At 36.6% G+C, this 23317-nt stretch overlaps 1 protein-coding gene and 1 long non-coding RNA gene across 3 annotated transcripts in view; one reads left to right on the top strand and one right to left on the bottom strand.

The window, feature by feature from the left end:
* The window catches only part of LOC130455474 (uncharacterized), a 31364-nt gene extending 18427 nt beyond the window's left edge, over positions 1-12937 (bottom strand). The window contains exon 1 of the long non-coding RNA XR_008913455.1: positions 12808-12937. This is a non-coding gene — a long non-coding RNA (uncharacterized LOC130455474). The remainder of the gene's footprint in view (positions 1-12807) is intronic.
* Positions 1-23317, top strand: part of TNS3 (tensin 3) — a 481975-nt gene that overhangs the window by 21265 nt on the left and 437393 nt on the right. The gene's annotated exons all lie outside the window — the stretch shown is intronic.

Raw genomic sequence — 23317 nt, forward strand, 5'->3', positions numbered from 1 at the left:
ATTTACTTCTTTCTCCACAATGAGAGATGGGTAACTACTAGAATAGAAGGTTGTATACGTTGTAAGGTTCAGGTAGTATCTTAACATATTTGTACTTAGTTGTTTTATTTTATCATAAGGTAGGACTTAATTTGATGGATGAGGTTCCCCTCCACCTCCTGAAATAACTGATTTTTTTAAAGCAGTAAAACAGTCTAAAAAGAAAATTAAATGCTTTTCCTTGGTCATTTTAACCTAGAGTCTCAGGACTCCCGAAGGGTAGGTGGATAGATTTTAAGGGAGCTGAAAACTTGAATGGGAAAAAGTTACATTAAAAAGTTTTTTCACTAACCTCTAAATTTTAGCATTTCCTTCAATTATGAATTTCTTTAAAAAAAAACATATCATTCTGAAAAGAGATGCACAGGTTTCATTGAACTGTCAAAAGAGTCCATAACAACAACAACAAAACTGAAGCACTCCAGCTTTCTCCTGGCTTCTATAATCCCTTCTAGGTTTACACCCAAAGAATCATCAATCTAAGAAGAGTCAGGTCAAAGTCACCTTGCTCTGGGAATAAGGAAAATGTCAAACAATTTCTCAGGAAAGTCCCATAGCCTTCATTTGTGTAAATAACTGAAAAAGGAAAAGAGAAAAATGAAGGGAGCATCCAAAAATGTAGAGAAGGGGAATTTTTCATCTTGTCCTGTGACTTTTTAAGCACCATTCACAAAAGTCGGCACTAATCTCTGGTAGCTTGTATGCTAACTGTAAAGTAGTTGGTACCAATATTACTGGTATAAATAATTGGCACAAGTTTTACTGGTGCAAGTAATTGGTACCAATATTACTTACTTCTGTTGTAACTCCCAGCCACCATTTTCTGTGCTTATATGTGATTCTCTAACTTATCTCCTGAGAAGCACAGTTTGAGCTTGTGGGTTTAGGGAAGACAATTAAGTACTTCTTCCCTTCATCTTCCTCATAATACTAATCCTGATCACTACAGTTTGGCTCATCTGACACTTTGAGAAAGAGGAGAAAAGAGAGTAAGAAAAAAATTTGGTAGGGGAAGGATAGATGGAGAAATTAGAACCAAAAGGAATTTTAGCTAAATTTATCTAATCTGTCTCATTCAATTTATAAAGGAAGAAACTGAAATTCAGAGGGTGCTCTGGTGTCTCAGGGTCTCATGATCACTGACTAGTAAAGTCCTGTGACTTATGACATAGACGGAAGAAAGAGGAAAGGCCCTGCTGAGAAGCACTACCAGTTTCCTTTTTCTCTAATCATGAGCAGTGGTGTTAGGATGCTGGCACTTAAATGGTCTTGTACCAACAATAGGTTCCATCATAGAAAATGGGCTTTTCCATCATGGGAATTCCTCCTGTCAGGGGCAAAGCTGAGTGGTAGAGGTCAAATAGGGTGATTTGAGGGAAAATGGGGCAGAGAAGTGATGAAGCTGTTCTACTCTCTCTTCTTGAAGATCTTGCGATCTGTCTATATTAGAGCTGAACAGTTTCCTGTCTTGTCTGTGGAATCCTTCCTACAGGATCTTTTTTAAAAAATGTATTGAAAGCTTTTAAAAAACATGATAGCTTTTTACTTTTATATCACTTATTTCTTGCTTTATTCTCCCCCTTAGCCTTCACTTTTATCCTTTGTCGTAACATATGAAGGAAAGAAGAAACAAACACCAACAAAAATGTTTCACAAAAGTAAACAACATATTGCAATATCAATTCTATGCAGTATCACACATCCATGATCTCTTGCATCTTCATTGGAGTCTGTTTTCTTTGGGGCTGAGCTTGGTTATTTTAATTCCACAGCATACAATTTCAGTGGTTTTATTGTTGTTAATGTTTCTGGTATTGTTATTTGTTTTATGTGTGTGTGTAACAGTTATTGTTATAGTAGTTGTGCATATTGTTTCCCTGGTTCTATTTACTTCTCTTTGTATCTGTTCATATTCCCTTTTCTATGTTTTTGAACTCATCTTTTCTTACAGCATAATATTATCCTATTTCACTACAACTTGTTTGGCCATTCTCCCAATAGATGACCATCTAATTTGCTTCCCATTCTTTGCTACCACAAAAAGTCTGCTATAAATATTTTGGTGTAGATGAGGTCTTTACAAGGGCTTTCAATAGGACAGCTAAATGAGGTTCAAATTGCATTGTTGACTTATAGTAAAGGTTAACTTTTATTTGGAACAGTATGTTAATTGCCCTGCTTTTGAAAAAAAAGTCTTCAGCTGTTGCCTTTCTCTGAGACTTGTCAATACAACCTTACTGCTCTGCCATGGCTTTTGTCTCTTTTGATGGATTGACTCTTATACAATCATTCCTTTAGGCCAGTATTCCTTACTATTTTTTCTTCTGGCAACACCCTCCTCGCAGTGACTGTGAAGGGGAGCGTTCTATCCCTTTAAATGAACACTTTAGAACCTTGAGACTCTTGTAAGGATTGAAGGTAGACCATGGAGCAAGGTGAGGAAGTGAGGGGATGGGGCTGGGATTCAATATTTATCACTTATCACAGTATCTCCTGTAAATCTCTCCTGCCAAGGAGGGGAGTGGGGGGAAAGCTACATAGTACCAAGATTTAGAATGAGGTTGGGAAGTGTTACCTCTGAAAATCTCTAGAATGTGGTTCCACTTTAGCTGGTAGTGGCTGAATTATGTAGAAAAGACAGTCTATAGTCAACCTCAAGTATGTATTAAGCACTTACAATGTACCAGAAACTGCTAAATGGCTGGAGATAGGAAGAAAGACATATCATTGTGTCTTCTAGGATACTTAAGAACTTTTAAAACACACACAAATTTTTTCCCCTCACCTTTCACTTGTCACATGATTATATGAAGATCATGGTGGTCCATGATCATCAAACAGAGGCCATCAATAAGAAAATATTGGCTTTTACACTGTTTTAGTAAAATGTCACTAAAAGTACTGCAACTTTCCAAAAGCGGTCCAGAATGTCATTGAGTACCAAGTCATCATTGACCACACACTGGAGCTTTCTTTTGCCTACCTATGATCTGTCTTCCTATTGCCCTTTGGGTCTTCTGAAGTTTTAATTCTTTGGAGATCATAGTAGTCTATGATTCTTATTCATAGGGCATGACTGGGATAATGTAACAGGTTGAGAAATTGTGTTCTTCAGTAATTTCCTTCAAGAGACCAGGGTCATTGCCATGCTATGTGGTTGTCTATTTGTGGAAGAATGATGATCTCTTCATATAGTAGAATCACATTAATATGCAGGAAATGAAAATATTGGTGTTAAAAAAGATTTGTTTTTCAATTAGGATAAACTTATATTCACCTTTCTCTTGAATGTTTAATTCCTCTTGTTTCATTTACCTTCATAGTATACATACACTCAACATTGAATTGGAGTAGATAGCATTGTTTATATTTTACAAGGCACAAAGAAGATAAAGAATTTTTCTAGGGCCACACACAGGCAGACATTTGGCTGAAATTAGGTGCACATCACTTGTTTCTCAAGAACTTCTGCCTTAGGAGGCCTTCTAAGCTATTCCTTCTAACTATTCCTGTGACCCTTCCCCAAGTTTTCCCTCTGAGATCTGAGAGTTAGGATCAAAATTGAAATATCCTTCACTTTGGAAGCTGAACTAGAATTTGTTCTTTGATGTCAAGGACTGTTTTATACAACTTATTCCCCACAGCATAAAGTGGATGATTAATAAATATTAGATTGCATGAATGCATGAATGATCAAACAAGTCTTTGATGGAAGCCTGAGCCCTTGGCTTAATGTGTCAATTGCTTTGTGAAAATTAGTGATTTGCAACAACAACAAAAAACAACCCTGCCCTATCTATAATGTAGAACCTTCAGAGAGGAAAATGCCTTTACCCTGAAAGTGACCCAACTGTTACTTAATGGTTTTATATGAAGGTTGTTGAAGGACAGCAAAGAATTTGGATTCCTTTCCTTTTCTCACCCCAGTTATTATTATTATTTTTTTAATGAAAAGAGAGCCAAAGTAAATAGGATTAGCTTTATCCAAGGTTTTGTTAGACACAATTTTGCACTCCAAAGGAATTTGCTCAGGTTACAGCCATGAAAAGAAAGCTTGTGTCTGGACCAACCCTAAAAGTAAGAGGGAGGTTTCTCAATACTGTGCCATGGCCTGAAATACCCATTGATAACAGTGTATAAAGAAGTTGAAAACCTTTAGGTAAACTAGCTATACACTTAAGACAGCTAACTCACAGAATAAATAAGCGAAAGGCAAACAAAAGGAAAATTAATGGAGAAGCTTCCTTCATTATTAGCAATTCTTCTAAAGTCTCAAGGGCAGTTTTTCCTAATTTGTCAGGAAGTATTTCAATATATTTAGGGTTTTGGTGAATTTTCAAATGAGCACTTTTAATTCTCTATTGAGTTGTTTCCTGATACAGTCTTGGAAGTCTAATGAGCTCATATGTGGACCCATGACTAAGAAAGTTAATTGCTTAAATGAATTTGAATCTCATGTTACTAAATTAGTCCTAAACAAAGAGAATTTCTATTCCACAGCCAGAAATGGTACTCCTATCCCTGGTCAACTAATTTGGGTGTGCTTTCTATTTGCAAAATCCTAACAAAAATATGGCTATCAGTGCTTTGTCCCAGAGTACTGAAATTTAAAGGGTATTGATAGCAGAAGTCCTTCATAAGCATAGAAACAACTGAACTTCTTGACTACTTGGCAAGAATGAGTTAAACTATGAAGCTACCATATGACAAGCTCTTCCCTAGTCCCTGACAACTCAGATGACTTCCTCTTTCCTCCACCTCACAGCAAACTCTCAGCTGCAAGTTTCATTCTTTTACCACCACAATGTTATCGACAGTACATTTCTTACTTCTTTCCTTGGGCACTGTTCTAAGCTCAAATATTCCTAGCTATAGTTTGGGAAATTTCAGGTTCATACATCTTCACATCCACATCCACACATCTTATTATAATTTGCCTTTTTCCCTCTGAAGCACTTATTGAATTGACTTGTCTTCATTCATAGCAGGAAAGACATCAGGAGCAACTGCAAACCCACGGCCATCTAAAATTTGAAAATAGTACTACTGGCTCCCAAAAACAACAAGGAAAGAAGAAATGGCCCTATATTTTAAAAATATATTTCTGTCAGCTCTTTTGTGGTGTCAAAGAACTGAAAAATTAAGGAGGTTCTCATCAATCAGAGGAAAGCTGAACAAATTATAATGTACAAATGGAATATAATACTATTGTGCCACAAGAAATAAAAAAGGATAGTTTCAGAGAAACCTTGGAAGACTTGTACATAGGTAGGTAGATAGATAGATAGATAGATAGATAGATAGATAGATAGATAGATAGATGGATAGATAGATAGATACATGGATACATAGATGGATAGATAGATGGATGGATGGATGGATAGATAGATAGATAGATAGACAGACAGACAGACCGACAGACAGACAGACAGACAGATAGATAGATAGATGGATGGATAGATAGATAGATGGATGGATAGATGGATGGATAGATAGATGGATGGATAGATTAGATAGATAGATAGATAGATAGATAGATAGATAGATAGATAGATAGATAGATAGAAAGAAAGAATGGACAACTTTGAAAGACATAAAAACTCTGATCAATGATTGATTTACCATAATTCAATGAGTTAAGACACGTTTATTAAAAATGCTACACACCTTATGACAAAGAAGTGTTGGACTAAATATACGGGATAAGATACACACTTTTAGACATAGCCAATGAAGGAATTTGCTTTTCTTGACTATGCATATTTGTTACAAAGTTTCTTTTTTTTTTGTCTTTTATCCCCCACATGTGGAAGAAGGAGGTAGGGAGGTATAAGGGAGAGATAATAAATGCTTGTTATCTGAAAAAATAAAACTTAATTTAAAATAACTTGAAAAGTTAACAGTAAACTAAATTTCCCCCTATGAGATTACATGGGGGGAAAGTACTATAAACACAAGAAAATTGCCTGGACGGTCTAGTGTGTTGCATTTGTAGCACCAAGGTCTCTATATCCGATGCGTCTTTACCTCCATCCCATTTAGGATTTAGAGAAATCCAGTACCATATTTTATGATCTATAGGAGGAAGGGGATTACTTTCCAGATGGAGATGCTTATTTTTTTTCAAATGCTATATTTTTTTAGCAAATTCCTACCTTGAAATGTATTTAGATTACAGATCCAAGAGTTCAATGTGTCACCCATTGATTATAGAAAGCATATCTATATGCACACTATAGGTATGCATGTAAATATATACACATGTGTATTATATAAGTCAACACACATATCACATATATAGAAATATACTTTTATTTATTATATATGTAAATATACATGTGTGTATTATGTATATGTGTATGCATATATATATATATGTCGGTAGATAGATAAACAATTTTCAATGCGATGTTTAAATAAATTCCCTTTGAAGATGAGGGTAAAAAATATATATAAAAGGAGTTCATCCAGGGAGAAAGGCAGAACCATTGGCAGCATGCAGAGTCACATTCTTTAATGTGTTTAAAATGCCTCTAACACTGAGAAGGGAACAAGAGTAGGACAGGGTGGCACTGGTCCTGCTTTGTGGATTGTGAGTCTTTCCAAAAAACAATTAAAAAAAACCTGACTAGAGTCTGGCTGCTATTGTTCCTTTGACTGTCATCAAAGGACCAAATGCGAGTGGAAATTTGGCTTTTAATGTCTTCTGTCAGCCATCCAAGAAAAGTAATACAAAATGATTTTTAAAGTAGTAAAGCAGACCCCTGCCCTAATTCCAGTGTGGTTCTTTAAAGACCAAGAGGTTTTCATTATATTTTAAAGGGTACATTGAGCAGAAACCCTTTTTCAAGTCAATGGAAGCCCAGTGGCCATGGAATGCATCCTTCCTCTCAAATCTGGTATTAGCTATGCCTGTCACTTGGAAGGAAATTAAGAACATTTGTGTCCTTTTGCCTTGAAGGCGCTGGCTGTAGTCTGGCTATAAGACTTGTTGCCAGAGCAGCATTAGCTGACTTTAAGAAACTGAACACCATCTGACAATTAAATAGAAATATTATTTTGTGTTGAAATATTCCCAAGACACAAAATACCCAGCTAACTAAGTAAATGATGATATGAAGTTGTAAATGCCCTATGAAAACCTATACCTCTAAATGGGTTTTTAGACTTCTTAGTAGTACAGCAGCTTAGTGAAACCAAAAAGACTGTTTCTCAGAAAAAATACTTTCAATGCATAAAATAAAATACCCGGAAATACAAAGGCAAGTACTTATATGGAAATAAAGTTATCGATATTTTAAAAATCAAATTCATGGGAGCTATGTTAAGAATGCTTTTTAATAAATGGAGTTTTTAATTTGTTCATTTTGGAGCCTAAAATGGGGATGGCAGTGGAAAGGAGAAATGTATATAACTAGGCACAGTACTAAGTGTACAGTGACAAGATAGAGCTTTAATTTTTAAAAATGCAAATATTGCTTTAAAGAATCATAGTCCTCTTTATGATTCTCTGATCTCAGAGTTATAATGAGGGGAGGGCAGCTGGGACTTTTCCCTAGATGGAGATATGATGGGCAAGTTTGGGAGAATGTGGGGATGGAGAACAGTAATATGTTTATGAACTCCTATGACAGTATAGAAAATGGCATCCTCATGGTTTGCAATCAGCCAGTAGGTACCTCTGCAGTTTGAGGGGTGAAGGGCGAGAAGTCCCCTTCTAGGATACCATCAGGCTTATGGGTCAGAAACAGGGAAGGAGAAAGGGAGCTAGCCCTCCCCAGCTCCTAAAGAATGTTATTGTAATCTCCTCAGTCAATGCCACAGTCTCCTCCCATGATAGTCTGCATTCCCAACTCTCAAGAGTTTTTGTCCCAGGGAGAACGAAATCCTTATATAAACCTCTGTCTGCTCTTGAAAAGGCACCATTTGTTTCTAGAACTGCTTAACTTCTTTCCATTATCTCTCCATAAAAGTTCTGTTGCACTACCCAATTGCACATCTGGGCCTTGAACCAGAAATGTTGCCCAAAGGTGAGGAATTAATTCATCCTAGAAGGCTATAGTGAAAGAAGGAAGGGCTAAAGACAGTATCTTTATTACATAAGCTATTAAGTAGACTTTGGGGAGGTGAACTTTTTTTTTTCATTTTTCTATTCTTAGTGGCTAACATAATGGTTTGTATAAGTCAGATCTGGGACATAAGAGGGGAAAATGTGGATGACAGAATGCTTTAGGAAAACGTAGCTGGGTGGTTCATTGAGATGGAGAAGAAAGGGTACCAAGGGTGAAAGAAAGGAATGGAGGAGGTAAGAAAGGACAAAATAGCAACTTTGGTGTTAAGAGGTGGCCTTGTGTTTTTGGAACCAGAAAAACTAGCTTCTGCCCTAATTCTGGCATTCAATGGATTATCAATAGATAATCAATGGGTTATCTATCTCTTCTCTGGGCCCTAGTTTCTTTATCTGTAAAACACAGGGGTTAATAGTACTTTGTGAAGTGGAGCTAAAGAAGGACATGGCAAATCACTCTACCTTGCCACTTTATTTTGGAGAATTTTGCCACAAAAACCCCAAATGGTGTTGCAAAAAGTTGGACTTGACTGAAAACAATTGAACAACCACAAGAACAAATAGTACTGAGATTGCTCCTTAAGATAGGTAGTCTCGTTTTCCAAATGACTTGGGCTTTGTCGCATATCTAGGAAGTATCTGAAGTAGGATTGGAATCCAGCTCTCCTGACTTTAGAGCTTTGATTAATACATGATAAACCATGACTCCAAAAGAATGAAGATGAAACGAAATACTCCCCTACTGGCCAAAAAGTGATGAACTGAACTTAATGTGAAGAGTCATGCATTTTTGGAGGTGGCTAATGTTTGGATTTTCTTTGCCAAACTATGTACATATGTAATGAGGGATTTGTTTTTAGTTTTGTTTTTAATTTTCTCAAAGGGGAGGAGTTTAGAAGCATAGATTAATTTTTTAAATTGTTACATGAAAAATCAAAATAATGCAAAAAATACCTACTGTATTATGAGGCTCTATCTTAAATGCATTCGAGTAAACAAGGTTAAATTTACGAAAACACATAGTAAAAGTTTTTCATGAAACTATAAAGCTTAGATATTATACATTTCTCTAGTAGAAATAAGCTTTTAAAACCATTTCTGTAGCACAAGATGTCAGAAAACCATTACTAAAAATTCTGTCTAGATGTAATCTACAAAAGAAAAACATAATCATAAATTAAAAATAAAGTCCTTATTAATTTCTTAAATAAAAATTGAATGATATTAAAAAATAAAGACATAGAATGTCATTTTGAAGGAATAATATATTTATATACATAGGATATGCAACATATATCTAGTGTATAGAAGAATATGCTATATATAGTATAATGCAATGGATAGAATATTGGAATCAAAATCAGGGGCCTTGTGTTAGGCACTTATCTAGATCATGCAATACCTCTGTGATCTTGGGCAAATGACTGCCTCTCTGGGGCTCAGTTTTACTATCTATAAAATGAGGAGGTTAGATGAGATCACTTTATTATACCATATTGCTACCTCTAGTGTACTCATCATATGTGTATAAATGTCTTTGTAAAGTGATGGATTGGTGGATCATATTAATAAACCAATGAAAAATATAGAAAAATGCTACCTTTTATTAAACATTTAAAAGTATAATTCTTATTTCATTCAGTATTTATATTTTATTCCTAAGATTTTTACATATTAACTTCATGATTCCATGAATGTAATATGAACCAAACAACACTGACATCTTTTGCATTTTTAATTTCTGGATATTTAAATTTTCACTGCTATAATTTTTTTTTCTTTTCAAAGCACTTTTTAAAAATATATTTTATTTGATCATTTCCAATCATTATTCATTTAAAGACATAGATCATTTTCTTTTCCTCCCACACTGCTATAATTTTTAAATTGCTCACCTCTATCCCTATAAGCCCACACATTTCAACGTGTACCTAACTGCCATCAGTTCCTGGTTAAATGTCTTAGTTGTCTAGCTGAAAGAGTAGGCAATAAGGAGTGTCATCCCTAAGTACGTTTCCAGCTGAAATGTGCTGAATGGGTCACTTGTAGCCTGGGCTTCCATCTGGAGCCAGGCTGGAATCCTTCTGATGAACTGTCAAGGACTGAAGCCTGAAGGACAAGAAGCTTATTAGACCTTGTCCTCTAAGGAAGGGGTGAGGGGGCTGTCCATCAACAGCCTTTTTTTTTTTTTGCTTGTTTGTTTTTGACACTAGAGCCAAAGTGTGCGTGTGGACAGCTACCCATTCATTCTCTTGCTCAGAAATGCTGATGTCGTGGGGGAGGGGGCATGTGCCCAATTTGACAACTACAGATACAGTTACTTTACTTCACCAGCTTCTAAGAAAGATCAGGGCTGTGATAAACTGTTTTCCTGAATGGCAGGACCAATTCATAGATCCAGCAGTGTACTAGTGCGTACCTGTTTTCCCACAGGTTCTTTTCTTCTCCTCTCCCCAATTTATTCCCTCTCAGAATCCTGTCTAGAACTCTTAACATCACTAAGCTATCCTGCCACTTGAACTTTTAGGTTCCAAATAAGCTAGCTAGCCATTGCTTCTCTATTCCCATTGCCACTGTGCCTACCAGTCCAGGCCCCAGTGACATTAACCATGTATGGCTACAATCACTTTCCTACCTTTAGTCTCTCCTCCATATAATCCATTTCACACCTACCCTGCCTTAAATCTCTGTTTTCATTCACAAAGATTTGGTAAACCCATAGCGTGTGCCATTAACCATTCTAGGTATGGGGAACAAAAAGGAATAGCCTCCTCTTTCAAAGAGCCTGCATGTTATTGAAGGAGACAATGTTTAGACATAAGTAGGACACACACTCTGGGCTCACTCCCCCAACTCCCGCTCATATTGGCAGGTCTAATCCCAGAACCTGGCTACTTCTCCCATTAGGGTTTGGGAGGAAATATAGAACTATATTGGGGGACTTATTCTTATACATTAGTTTAGGAGACTTAGGAGCCAATATGTTGCCTACATTAATTATCAGCTGATATCAATTAAATCAGGCTTAATTAATTAAATTTATTAATAAGGCTTAATTAATGTAATTAATTAATTTATTTATTAAGGTGCTATAGTAAGGATACTTAGGAGTAGCCCCTTCGAAAAACAACTGAGGACATGTTTTCCCCTAAGAGTATACAGAGTTCAGGGAAAAATTTTTGGAACTAAGAAAATCCATGTGAAAAAGGAGTCATGTAGCTACTGGTTACTAGATATCCTTTCCCTCTTTTGTGGAGTCCCTGCAAAGTTCCCTGAGGAACTTTGTTATACAAATATACAGCTTCCTGTTGGGATGCTTATAGAGTCTGAAAGCCTCTTTTCCTCTATGTGTTTCATGTTTCCTCAGCTCCTGATGCAGCCACTGTCATCAGCTACTGCTATTCCAGGGACATTACTGGGATGTCAATAGGAAGTCCAGCTCTTCCAACCTTTCAAATCTCACAAGATCATCTTTTGATTGGCAAAATGCAAGTTTCTCTAAAATACCTGCCTAGAACTGCTTTCACTATTGACCTGGATTCAGTACTGGCTTGCTGTTTTAGTAAAACAAATAGAGCATAAGTCTTCTCAACAATTCCCAATATACTTCTTATGAAGACTCATTTCATTCCATCCAATGGCTTGAACCAGTATATTCCTTTCCATTTTAATTAACTAAGCTGTTTATGCTTTGTTTGATATCTCTGTTGACTGTAAGCTCCTTGAGGGCAGGGACTGTCTTTTGCCTCTCTTTGTATACCCAGCACTTAACACAGTGGCACTTAATAAATACATAAATAAATACTTAATAAATAAGTACACAGTAGGCACTTAATAAATATTAAATGAATGAATTAATGACAAGGTATTTTCATCTGATATAGATAGTTCCATTAAGGGGGGGGGGGAGATGGTTGATTTAATCAAGCCCCCTAATTCTTATATAAACATAAAAAACAAACAAACATCAAGTAATTTGAGATGGAAATTACTAGTGGGTGGTGAAAGGAGATTTAGAAAGGCTTGGACTAGATGATATTTCAGTGGAAGGAACTTTGAAGAAACAGAGGTCCTAAGAGACCACTCTTAAGGAAAGAATGTATTTTCGGGAGAGGGTTGGGGGGGAGGGGGCGGAGAATCAGTGTAGGGAAACAGCTTTGCAAATCCAGAGAAATGGGAAATATATTTTCATGTCCAGGACGCAACAAGAAACATCCCTTTGACCGGACTGTAGAATGTCTGAAGGGAAGGCATATAAAATACGCTGGAAATTTAAATTGGAGCCAGGTTGCATTTTGGCAGCTGTTGAGCTATGGACTGGAGACGGGAGAAAGGAGTCAAGAAGGCCAATTAGAAGGCTATTGCAATAAGCATGAAGGGAAGAAGGTCCGAACTAAGGTTGGTACAGGGGGCAGCAAGTAGCCCAGATTCGTTGGGATTGGTAAGATTAAAATTTTCCGGAAACTGCATTTATAATGTATAAATAATAAAAATCGGGTCAGGGAAAGAGAAGTCACCAGCCACACGTGGCCAGCTATTCCCTTCAAGAGCCTCTTCCCCAAGCCCGCGATACTTCAGGCGCAGGAGCTCTCCTGGCCAGCCCTGATCATGTGCTTGTGTGCGCTGCCATTCTCCTCCCCTCCTCTCCCTGAACCAGCTGCACAGCCACACCCTGGGCACACCAGGGCTCCGCGACCCACCTTCTCTCGGCGGTTCCGTGACAAAAAAGAGCCGCTTCCGTTCCCTAGTCCAATGTATGCCCTTTGTGACAGCCCTCTTCTGAGCCCCGCTGGTTTGGCGAACTAGACCCGAGTCCCGATCAGAGGTGGGTCTACAGGCTGCCAGGAGTCACCACGAGGTCTTAGCACCGGAACAGCATCTCCCGGCGGACTCCCCCCCTCCCCCCCCCCCCCCCCCATCACCTCAGAGATGCGGTTCATAAGTAAGAGCCTTTGTTTTTAAATCCAAAGTTGTGTTAAATTTTCACAGGACACAGCTTAAAGAGTCAAACAAGGCTGAAAAGGTAGGTTGCATATAGATTATGAAGGGCTTTAAAAGCCAAGCAAAGGAGTTTGTATTTTACTCTAGTGGCAATAGGGAGCCACAGAAACTTTTAAAGCAGGGGAGTAATACGGTTAGACATACACTTTAGGATAATTACTTGAGCCATTTATTTATTTATTTTTAAACCAACACTTACCTTCTTTCTTTTTTTTATTTTTATTTTAAACCCATACCTTCCGTCTATTGCCTCCAAGGCAGAAGAGTGGTAAGGGCTAGGCAATGGGGGTCAAGTGACTTGCCCACCGTCACACAGCTAGGAAGTGGCTGAGGCCAGATTTGAACCTAGGACCTCCCCTCTCTAGGCCTGGTTCTCAATCCACTGAGCTACCCAGCTGCCCCCTACCTTCTTTCTTAAAATCAATACTGGGTATTGATCCAAGGCAGAAGAGCAGTAAGGATCAGGCAAGTGACTTGCCCAGGGTCACATATTTAGGAAGTGTCTAAGGCCAGATCTGAAACCAGAACCGGCGATGTCTAGGTCTACCTCCAAGTCCTGCCTTATTGTTTATCCTTTCACTATTGGCTGAGGGTAGGTCCACATCACTTCTTTTTGTCATCTATTTGTTCATGTAGAAAATGATTCAAATTCTGAATCCTTTGGGGATATTTTCAAAGTATACATACAATATGTAGTCTGGAGGCTTGTTCCCAATGGAAACAATATGTCCCAGCTTAGAAAACTTTAAAAGTGGTCCTATTACACTTGGCATTGGAGATATCATTGTCAGCGCCATGGAGGAGATAAAACAATTCTTAATGACTAAAAACTACACAAGAGAATGACCTTGTAGACTTTCTGAAAGAGAACACCATCCTAATGAATTGGAAGCATTGTCCTCTACTGACTTGGTCCAAGAGACTTGGGTTGGCATCAATTAATTGATTGTCATTATTGTAAGAGAAATACTGTTGATTGTCAGCAAATAATATACTATTATGCTTATGACAATTATTATCTCCATCAAGCAAATTTATCTTGATCTCACAGGCAATTTCTACATACTTAGCTTAAATGAGATTTTTTTAAATTTACTGGTCATTCAGTTTGTAGATAGAAGGATGCTATTAAATGGAGAAACCTCATTTGTATTTTATAATAATGTGCATCATAGTCTAGTGGAAAGGAAATTTTGAACTTGGTGTCATAAGATCCATATCCAAGTCTCAACTTGAACCACTCCTCTCCCCTGATGGTCTATATGACATTGAACAAGTCAAAGTCATTTACCTTTTCTGGGTCTTTGTTAAAAATTTTTTTTTTAATTATACAAATGTAATTTGTGTAAAATGAGAGGATTGGACTTGCTGACCTGCAAGTTTCTTTCTAACTCAGATCTATGATCCTGTTGAAGGTCATAAACATGTGTGGAATAGGAAATCAAATTCTTTTCACTCTAGGTAGTGTAATAAATAGTGTTGAACTTTGAGTCAGGAAGAACTGAGTTTAAATTCTTCCTCAGACTTATTATTTGCATGAATCTGAGCAAGTCTCCTAACTTCTTGGCCTCATTCTCCTCATCTGTTAAATGGAAATAACATTGAAACCTACCTTAGAGGATCATGGTGAACTTTAAAAAAGATAACATATTCAAGGCAAACTTTAAAGCACTATACAAATGCTAGTTATCCTTATCATTTTAACTCTTTCTGGGATGACTTGTCCATCCAACCTACACTCATGTTAGCAAGTCAGAGGTTTCTAGAGGGGTTAGTTATGCTGATTCAATCATCCTACATTGTCCTAAGGTCCCTGATAGAAGGAATAAATTCCTATGTCTCATAACTATCACTCCTGAGACTCAACTCAGGGACTTACCACTTAACAAGTAAGCCAATATGATAGTAATCCTTTTTCAGAAGCATTTAATCAACAGAAAGCAAAGCAAAAAAAAATTAAAAGATAGCATTCTGCTTGTTAACCTGGAACACTATCATGCATGATGTCTATGGACCTGTTGGCATGAATGAATGAATGAATGAATGAATGAATGAATAGAAAAAAAAACATAGCCAATGGCAATTCACAACCCTCAATTTGATGTCTTCTATTTCCTTCACACACAGTCCAAATTGTAGTTTACTAATGGCTACTCCTCTTGTGCATCTAGAAAGATTTCTTGCTATGAAGGATTGCTTCTCTGCTGGCTACTCTTCTGGCTGCTGAAGCAGTATTAAGCTCATTCAGCAAAAATAATTTCCCTAAGCCTAAAATCTGAAAAGCTTTTCCAGGTCTGTTCCAATGAATAGACTCAGGAGTTTTGACCTCTCAGTGCAAGAAGGGCTAAAACTAATTCCTCTAATGAACTCTTCTAAGCAGCAAGTTGTTTCCTCTAATAGTCTCTTCTAGGAGGCATTTTTTTCCATCCAAACAGTTCTTTCAAGTAATAAATACATGGCAATACAGACTCTGAGGTTCCTTTTTTGTTCCCAATTCGGAGGACTTTTCACAGACCCACTTAGAGGTCTGGCTGTGACCAACTGCTGCTTCAAAGTAGGAACTCTTATATGAAATTACTCACTTCTATCTTACAGCAAGAAACCAAAATCCACATTTCTTTTAGCCAAGCCACACATAGGCAATATATAGTTGTTCCATACTCCCCAACTCTTTCTAGGTATCGGGGATTTTCAGCTTTTAGCGTTAAAGTTCTAATATTAGTCAAATGTAAATTAAATTCTGGGAAGCAGAACACCAGCTGTCTTTACTCTGAATTAGTACCCTTTCTCTGTGGAGCTACTTTTTCAGTGTTTCTTTTTTTGTGAACTTTTTGAACCAGAAATTGTCCCAATCAAAAAGGGAGACTTTTATAGTATGAGTGAGAGAAGGGGAGAGAGAGAAGGAGAGAAACAGATAGGGAGAGAGGAGAAAAGGAGAGAGAGAGAGAGAGAGAGAGAGAGAGAGAGAGAGAGAGAGAGAGAGAGAGAGAGAGAGAGAGAGAGAGAGAGAGAGAGAGAGAGGAGGGAACTATTCTGTTTTACCTCAGAGGGTAAAACTGGCAAAAATTATGGAAATTGCATAGAAAGAAATTGAGACGATGTGGGTGGGGAGGAAGAGATGGGCTAACCATTTTTTTGTTGTTCTTCAGTTGTGTCTTGACCCCCATTTCTGGTTTTCTTGGCAGAGATTCTGGAATAGTTTACCATTTCCTTCTCCAGATTATTTTATAGATGTGGAATCTAAGATAAACAGGGTTAAGTGATTTTCTCAAGCTCACATAGCTATTATGTAAGGCAAGATTTGAACTCCTGATTCCAGGGCCAGTTCTCTATTTACTATGCCACCTAGCTACTCAGGCCTAATCATTAGAATTGGCCTAAATTAAAATGAATTGTCTCTGGAGGTAGCCTTAAAGGCTATCTAGTCCAACTCCTCTTCCCTCCCCCACTTTTTTTTTTTTAACAGAAGTGGAAAATAAGCCATTAGAAATTAAGAGATATGTTCACAGTCATAATGTACTAGATGTAAGAGCTGGAATTTGAAATCTGTGCTGAGCCAAATTTCTTTCTACTTTACCACACTGCTAAATATAAATTAAATCGGAAACCACCCTCTGAAATAAAGAGTAGCCCCTCTACCCCACCCCATCTCCTATCAGAATATTTCTTTACAAGCAAAAATGTTAGCTTCCTTATTTTTGAAACCTTAGTCCAGTTCCCAGATGATTTTGTGATCTGAGGAGGGTAAATGCGATTTATGTGACATCTTCTTTGTTGTGACAGACTGTCCCAAACCACTTTTAAATATTCAATAATTGTAGAATGTATTTGGTCTATTTAGAAGTGGTCATGGCAAGAGCTACACAACAGTTTCTGTTTTCAACTGTTTTTCTTCCTTGTTACCCTCCTTTCCTCTCTTCTGGGTTTTTTTGGGGGTTTTTTTTGACTCACATGTGGTTTGTGTTTATTGTACCTTGCCCTGTTGGTATATAATGACTATAATTCATGAAGACTTAAAACAGAAAACATAGTATAATATATAAACTGACTGTGCATGTAACCTTTTGAATAAATTGTTAGACTTATGAATGCAGAAAAGAAGGAATGATTACAGAGTTTTAGCAAAGAAAAATGCCACTGTTTGGAGTCTTATGTGACTCAGAACCCTATGAGTAAATTGACACTTAACCATCAAAGTTATCCATTGGACCCCATTTATCCAGTTAGTTACAGAAACACCTATATTGTATCCTTTGTCACATATTCAGTGACAACATTCTGGAGAGCCTACTGTAGAATGCTTTTCTTTTTAAAAAAATTCTTAAACACAGTTCAGAATTTTTTATTAGTGTAAGAAATCAATGCAAAATATGAACATATTTCAGATGTTAATTTTTAAACAATTATATACTTAAATATATTATACTAAAAAATTTCTAATATTTGGTGGTATTCAACAGTATGGAAGCATCTTTTCCCCACCTAAGCCAATATGTAATATTTTGGCCATCAATGAGTTTCAGTTCTAAATCCATGTATTCTTTCAACTATTCATATTATAGAAACTTACATATAGTTTACAACTAGGAACACAGTATTTTAAAACTATTGTTTACTATAGTTGGATAAAATGACTTAAGATTTTATGAAGTCACAAATTTTTTGTGTTAACATAAACACAAATGTGGAAGTTTGAGTTGACTGAATAGTAAATAAAGAAACCAAATGCACTTAGGTCCTAATATCTATATCACAACTCCTAGGATATGGACACAAAATAGCAGAAATGTCACTAAAGAGAAGAAAAATGAGAAAGCAGTTAGATTAGATTGAGCATCTACTGATGGGATTCAAGTTGGAAGTGATGTAATTGTGAGGAGTTGATTTATAAGATTTTTAAAGAAGATCCAAAATTATGTCTAAAAAATAAACTCCAAAGCCTGGACCTTATTATTTTGATAAAAAAGGAAAAAGGAGAGCAAGAAAGCATTCTCTTGCCCTCCTCCAAACTACCCCTCTTCTGGATTTACCAATTATGATCAATGGTACCGCCATGCTTCCATTTACGAAGGTTGGTAGGCTTGATATCATCCTCAACTCCTTACTCTCACAGCCCATAATATCTACTTAATTATCCTCACCATGACAATCTAGCTTTCATTTCCACACCTTGTACTGGCTATCCACCATACCAGGGATGCTTTCTCTCCTTAATGATCTCTATTTCTCTGACACATAAAACAGTACCTGAGCTCTTTCCCCAAAAGAGCTTTGTCTTCTTACTTCTTAGATCTCTCCCTAAGATATCTGCTACCCCTTCTACCCACCACTCAATTTATATAAATATTATATAAATATATATATATATATACATATATATTTTATTCCTTCAAGGAATATGAGATCCTTTGGAGATTTCATGCTATTTTTTCTTTACTAGTTGATACCAACCCAGTGTTTGCATACTCTCCTCATCCTTTCTCCTATTTCTCTATCTCATGTTAAAATAAAAAATGTAGTCTTCTTTCATATGTATAGTATTTCTAAAGGAGAAAGGGAAAGAAAAAATAAAATCTAGAAAAGAGAAGAGGGTAATAAAGTGCAAATTTAGTAATATATACAGAACAGAAAGGAATTCACACCAAGAAATCAAGATTTTAGGGAGTTCTTTTTTTCCCCCCATCAAGATGAATATCATTATTGCTACACATCTGAGAGAAGAAATGCATTTTTTCTTCTAAGATGGGGCTAGGGTAGGAGAAAGAGCAAAAGGGGGTATGAAAACACTTGAGATGGTATCAATTAATAAAAGGAGATAGCTTTAAAACCCCAAATAATCTCTTATTCCTTGCAGGACGCTTATGCATTACTCACATATCCCTTATGCACTTCTCTTTCCTAGATTTTTTGCTGTTCGTTTCCCATTTGAGAATACTTTGTCTCTTCATCTACCCTTTGTGTCAATACTCATAGAAAGTTCAAACCAGAAAGCAGGGAAATGCAGAATAAATTATAAGAAATAGATTACATGTAGCCTTCACTGCAGTGATACAAGCAGAGTCCTGATATATTGCCCTAACACATATTGCCCTGATCCACCTGCCTCTGAGGACATCCTGAAGAAAACATGGCAGACTCTTCCTCTTGTTAATTACCTAGAAGTATCTTCATTAGTTTGGCACTCATATCAAGGCACAAGATTTTTTTCTCTGGCAGAGGAGTAATAGGCAATATATACGTAGTGGGAGTATTTTGGAGGACTTTGTTTTGGGGGACAACTATTCTAAATGAATCATGCACACATCTTTGCTCTAGGAAGGAAAAAGAGTAGAAGAAAAATAGAGTGCTAGAATGAAAGAAAGAAGCAAGAACTGCTGTGTTCCTAGTTATTTATAGTCATTTAGAAGTCCTGTGAAATTTCCAGTCTTCCTGGTAATGAAAACCTGATTGTTTATGGAGTCAGAGGGTTTGGGGTCTGAAAAATGCAATTCATCTCAAAAATTAGACAAAACAGAGCCTGTACATATGTTTCCTACTAAGTTGTTGCACTTTTCAAGATCAATGTCTGGCAAAAAATACTATGTCTCACATGGCCGTTGGGTAATTTTGTTTTGAAGCTTTAAAGAATTGCTCTTTCTTCCTTTTTATCCTTTTTTGAATTGTTATTTCTAAAGATGGAAGAAAAAGGAAAAAAAATCCAAACATATTAGGATATGTTCAGTATAATTGTTCATTCTTCTTTTTCATGATATGGGACCTAACAACTATGTTTCTACCTACTTGATTAAATAGTCAACTCTATTTCCCCATTCCTGGCTCCATTTTACTATATTTAATATATTTGAAACAAGAAAATTTGCCACACAATATGTGTACATTTCTTAAGTACTGATTAATCAACAAACATTTATATTTGATACAGATCCCATAGGCCAAGGGAAATAGGCAATCTTTAAACTTCTAGCTAAGGAACAATTGATGATTTCTTTTTTAAAAAATGTATTATTGATGCTTTTTGTTTTAGTATAAGTCACATGCCCACCCTCAAGCTCCATCTTGTACCAAAGAAAAGCAGTTAATCAAAAAACCAACCTCCAAAGAAATGGCGTCTAATTTCCTCTGCAAAATTCTGTAGTATGAAGAGTAAGAAATGTATTTTATGATGGTTTCTTTGTTGTTCTGAGCTTGGATTTTTTTCTAATAAGAAAATGAGATGCACATGGTAGAGGGAACTTAGGGCACTGACCTAGGAGTCAGGAAAACTGACATATATAAGCTAGGTGGCCTTGGGCAAGTAATTTAACCTCTCAATAACTCAGGTCACTAACACACTACATTGTAGATGAATTGCTGCTCTGCTTAAGGGGAAGAAAGGTTCTATATTCAAAGTTTGCTACAGTGATGAAATCACAGATCCAACTCCTCCTTCAACCACTACTCCCAATCAAAGAAAAATGATAAATGTTTCTTTGTTCTTTTCTGTTGGTCACCCACCTAAACACCAGTATGAATTTATATGTGAATGATTTTACTAAACCAGTTTGCAGAAGATCAAATTGGCAGGAGCATTAGAGACCGTCTTCCACAATTTTCTTATTTGATAGCTGAGGAAACTAAGACAAGGAGAGGTCAAGCAGACTGTCAAGTCACAAGTAAACAGGTCTTTTGTTTCAAGCCCAGTACTTTGGCTACACCATTCAGCCTTATGATTTATTTTAAACCTTTATCTTTCATTTTAGAATCAGTACTGTGTATTGATTCCAAGGCAGAAGAAGAGTAAGGGCTAGGTAGGCAATGGGGGTTAAGTGACTTGCCTTGGATCACACAGCTAGGAAGCATCTGAGACTAGATTTGAACCCAGGACTGTCTGGCTCTCAACGCACTAGCCACTTAGCTTCCCCAACTTCAGGACTTTTACAAGAGATAGTATAGTGATCATAACCACATTTGAGCCAGATTCTCCAAGTAAATAAGCTGATTTAATGCCACTAGAGCAAAAAGAGAAGCATTGAATCAGTCTTAAAGTACTTCAGGGTCCAACTCTCCGAAGCAATATCTAGCCTAACTTTGCCCCATTGTATCTTTAACCCATTACTTCTAAGTCTGGTTAGACAGAGCTCTTCGACTCCCCTTTTCACTTAAAGGCTTTTTAAATAGCAGAAAATAACTATCATAACTAACATGTTCATCCTACTCCCTTCTCTACTTGAGACTAAACATTTCCCTTTCCTTCAACCATTCCTTGTATGACATGCATTCAAGGTTCTTCACATCCCAGTTGCCATCTTCTGATTTCTTTCAGACTTATCTATGTTATTCCTCAAAGATGATGAGCCAAAATGAACATGATATTCCTCACCAGAGGAGTCAATCATGTCCATTTAGGGGCATCTAGCTGGCACAGTGAATAAAGTACTGGGTCTGGAATCAGGAAGAATCAATGTCATGAGTTCATATTGGACCTCAGGCACTTGTTAGCTGTGTGACCCTGGGCAAGTCACCGAACCCTGTTTATATCAGTTTCCTCATCTGTAAAGGATGGAAAGATGGATGAGCTGGAAAAGAAATGGCAAGCCACTCCAGTATCTCTGCCAAGAAAATCGAAAATAGGGTCACAGAGAGTAGAACACAATTGAAAAACTACTTAGCAACAACAGCACTAACCATTTAATGAACTTAAATAATCAAGGGTACTCTACTTCCCAGGGAACATTTTATGTGGTTAGAGAATAGTATACAAATTAATATGCAAGCTAATTCTCAATGTACAGAATGCAGTATGTTGGCATGGGTAAGCCTTTCATTCAGTTCCTTTGCCAGCCTTCATGTGGATCTCAAGACTATAGATTTGACCACAGCAATCACAAAGGGATCTAAAAATATCCATAATCCATAATCTAAAATATCCATAATCTAATTTGGTGCCCCATGTCTTATGAAAAGCTTACCTTGTGACCATTAGAATTCTGTCTACTTAAATTTGTTGGAATTAGAACCACTCAATTTGTACAATCATAAATTTAATCAGTCATTCAAACACTTATTAATTCTTTCCTATATACCTAACATAATGCGAAGTTCTGGGACTACAAAAATGGCAAAAAAAAAATTGAGCCACCACCCTCAAGGAGTTCACATTGGGAGAGACAACATGTCAATGACTGAAATATCAGGATACTTTCCAACGTCATCAAAGCACTTTGAAAATACTTAAGGGCAAGTTGTTTGAAGAACATTATCTTCCATTAATTCATTTGACCGTTCCTAATCTTTTCAGTTATCTTCCCAAAGTAAGCTTTTGTTTTTCTCAGAAATAGCTTTGTCAAGTATAAAGTACCATGTAAGTATGACTAATATAATAATGCTTACTGTATCATCTACTTAAAAAGAATACAAAATCTTATTTAGAATTATGCCTGTGAACCTCAACATGTACATTTCTGCTTTATATTTTCCATTTCAGTCATTTCCATCACTTTCTTAAGTACCTTTATTTACAACAATCCCTGTTCAATGTTCAGAATACATATAAGCAGTGACATATCCTTTGAGAGATCTTGAGTTGTTAATTCCATCTTCTGAGCTCAAGGACTCAATGAAAGTTCAGGTAATAAATGCCTAGAGTATCCATAAAACCACAGGATGTCTATAAGAATGGAATTTCAGGGGGCTTCTTCCCTTGCATCAATGTGCATAACTCATACTAATGGTCATCTTTTTTAATGACCCAGGTGGTTTTTATTTGAAAATATCTTTAGTCAAATTTAGACCAGAAGTTGAACTGAGCCATTTTTGAAGGTCAAGAAAGATTCAATCTTTTAAAACATCTAACAGTATTTTAAGAGTATTCTCCTCACTCCAAACTCCCCCTCTCTACAATCTCTGGATTCATTTATAGAATTTAAACCTCAAAGAAAGGGACCTTGGAGATCATTCTAGTCCAACATTATCATAAAGCAGAAAACTGAAATCCAGAATGGTTAAGTAATTTATCTAAGGTAAAAGAAAAAGCAAATTGCACAGTTGGGATTTAAACCTCATCCTCTGATTCTCAATCTAGTGCGCTTTCTATCATGTCACACTTGTTTCCAATTGTTTCACTTTCTTTTTTGTTCAGTAATTAAGTGCTTGCATACCAGAAGAAAAAATAATCCTTTTAAATTAATTAATTAATTTTTAAAATTATTAATTTTTTGTATAATATCATTT

This window comes from Monodelphis domestica, chromosome 7, assembly GCF_027887165.1.
Source record: "Monodelphis domestica isolate mMonDom1 chromosome 7, mMonDom1.pri, whole genome shotgun sequence".
Lineage (NCBI taxonomy): Eukaryota > Metazoa > Chordata > Mammalia > Didelphimorphia > Didelphidae > Monodelphis > Monodelphis domestica.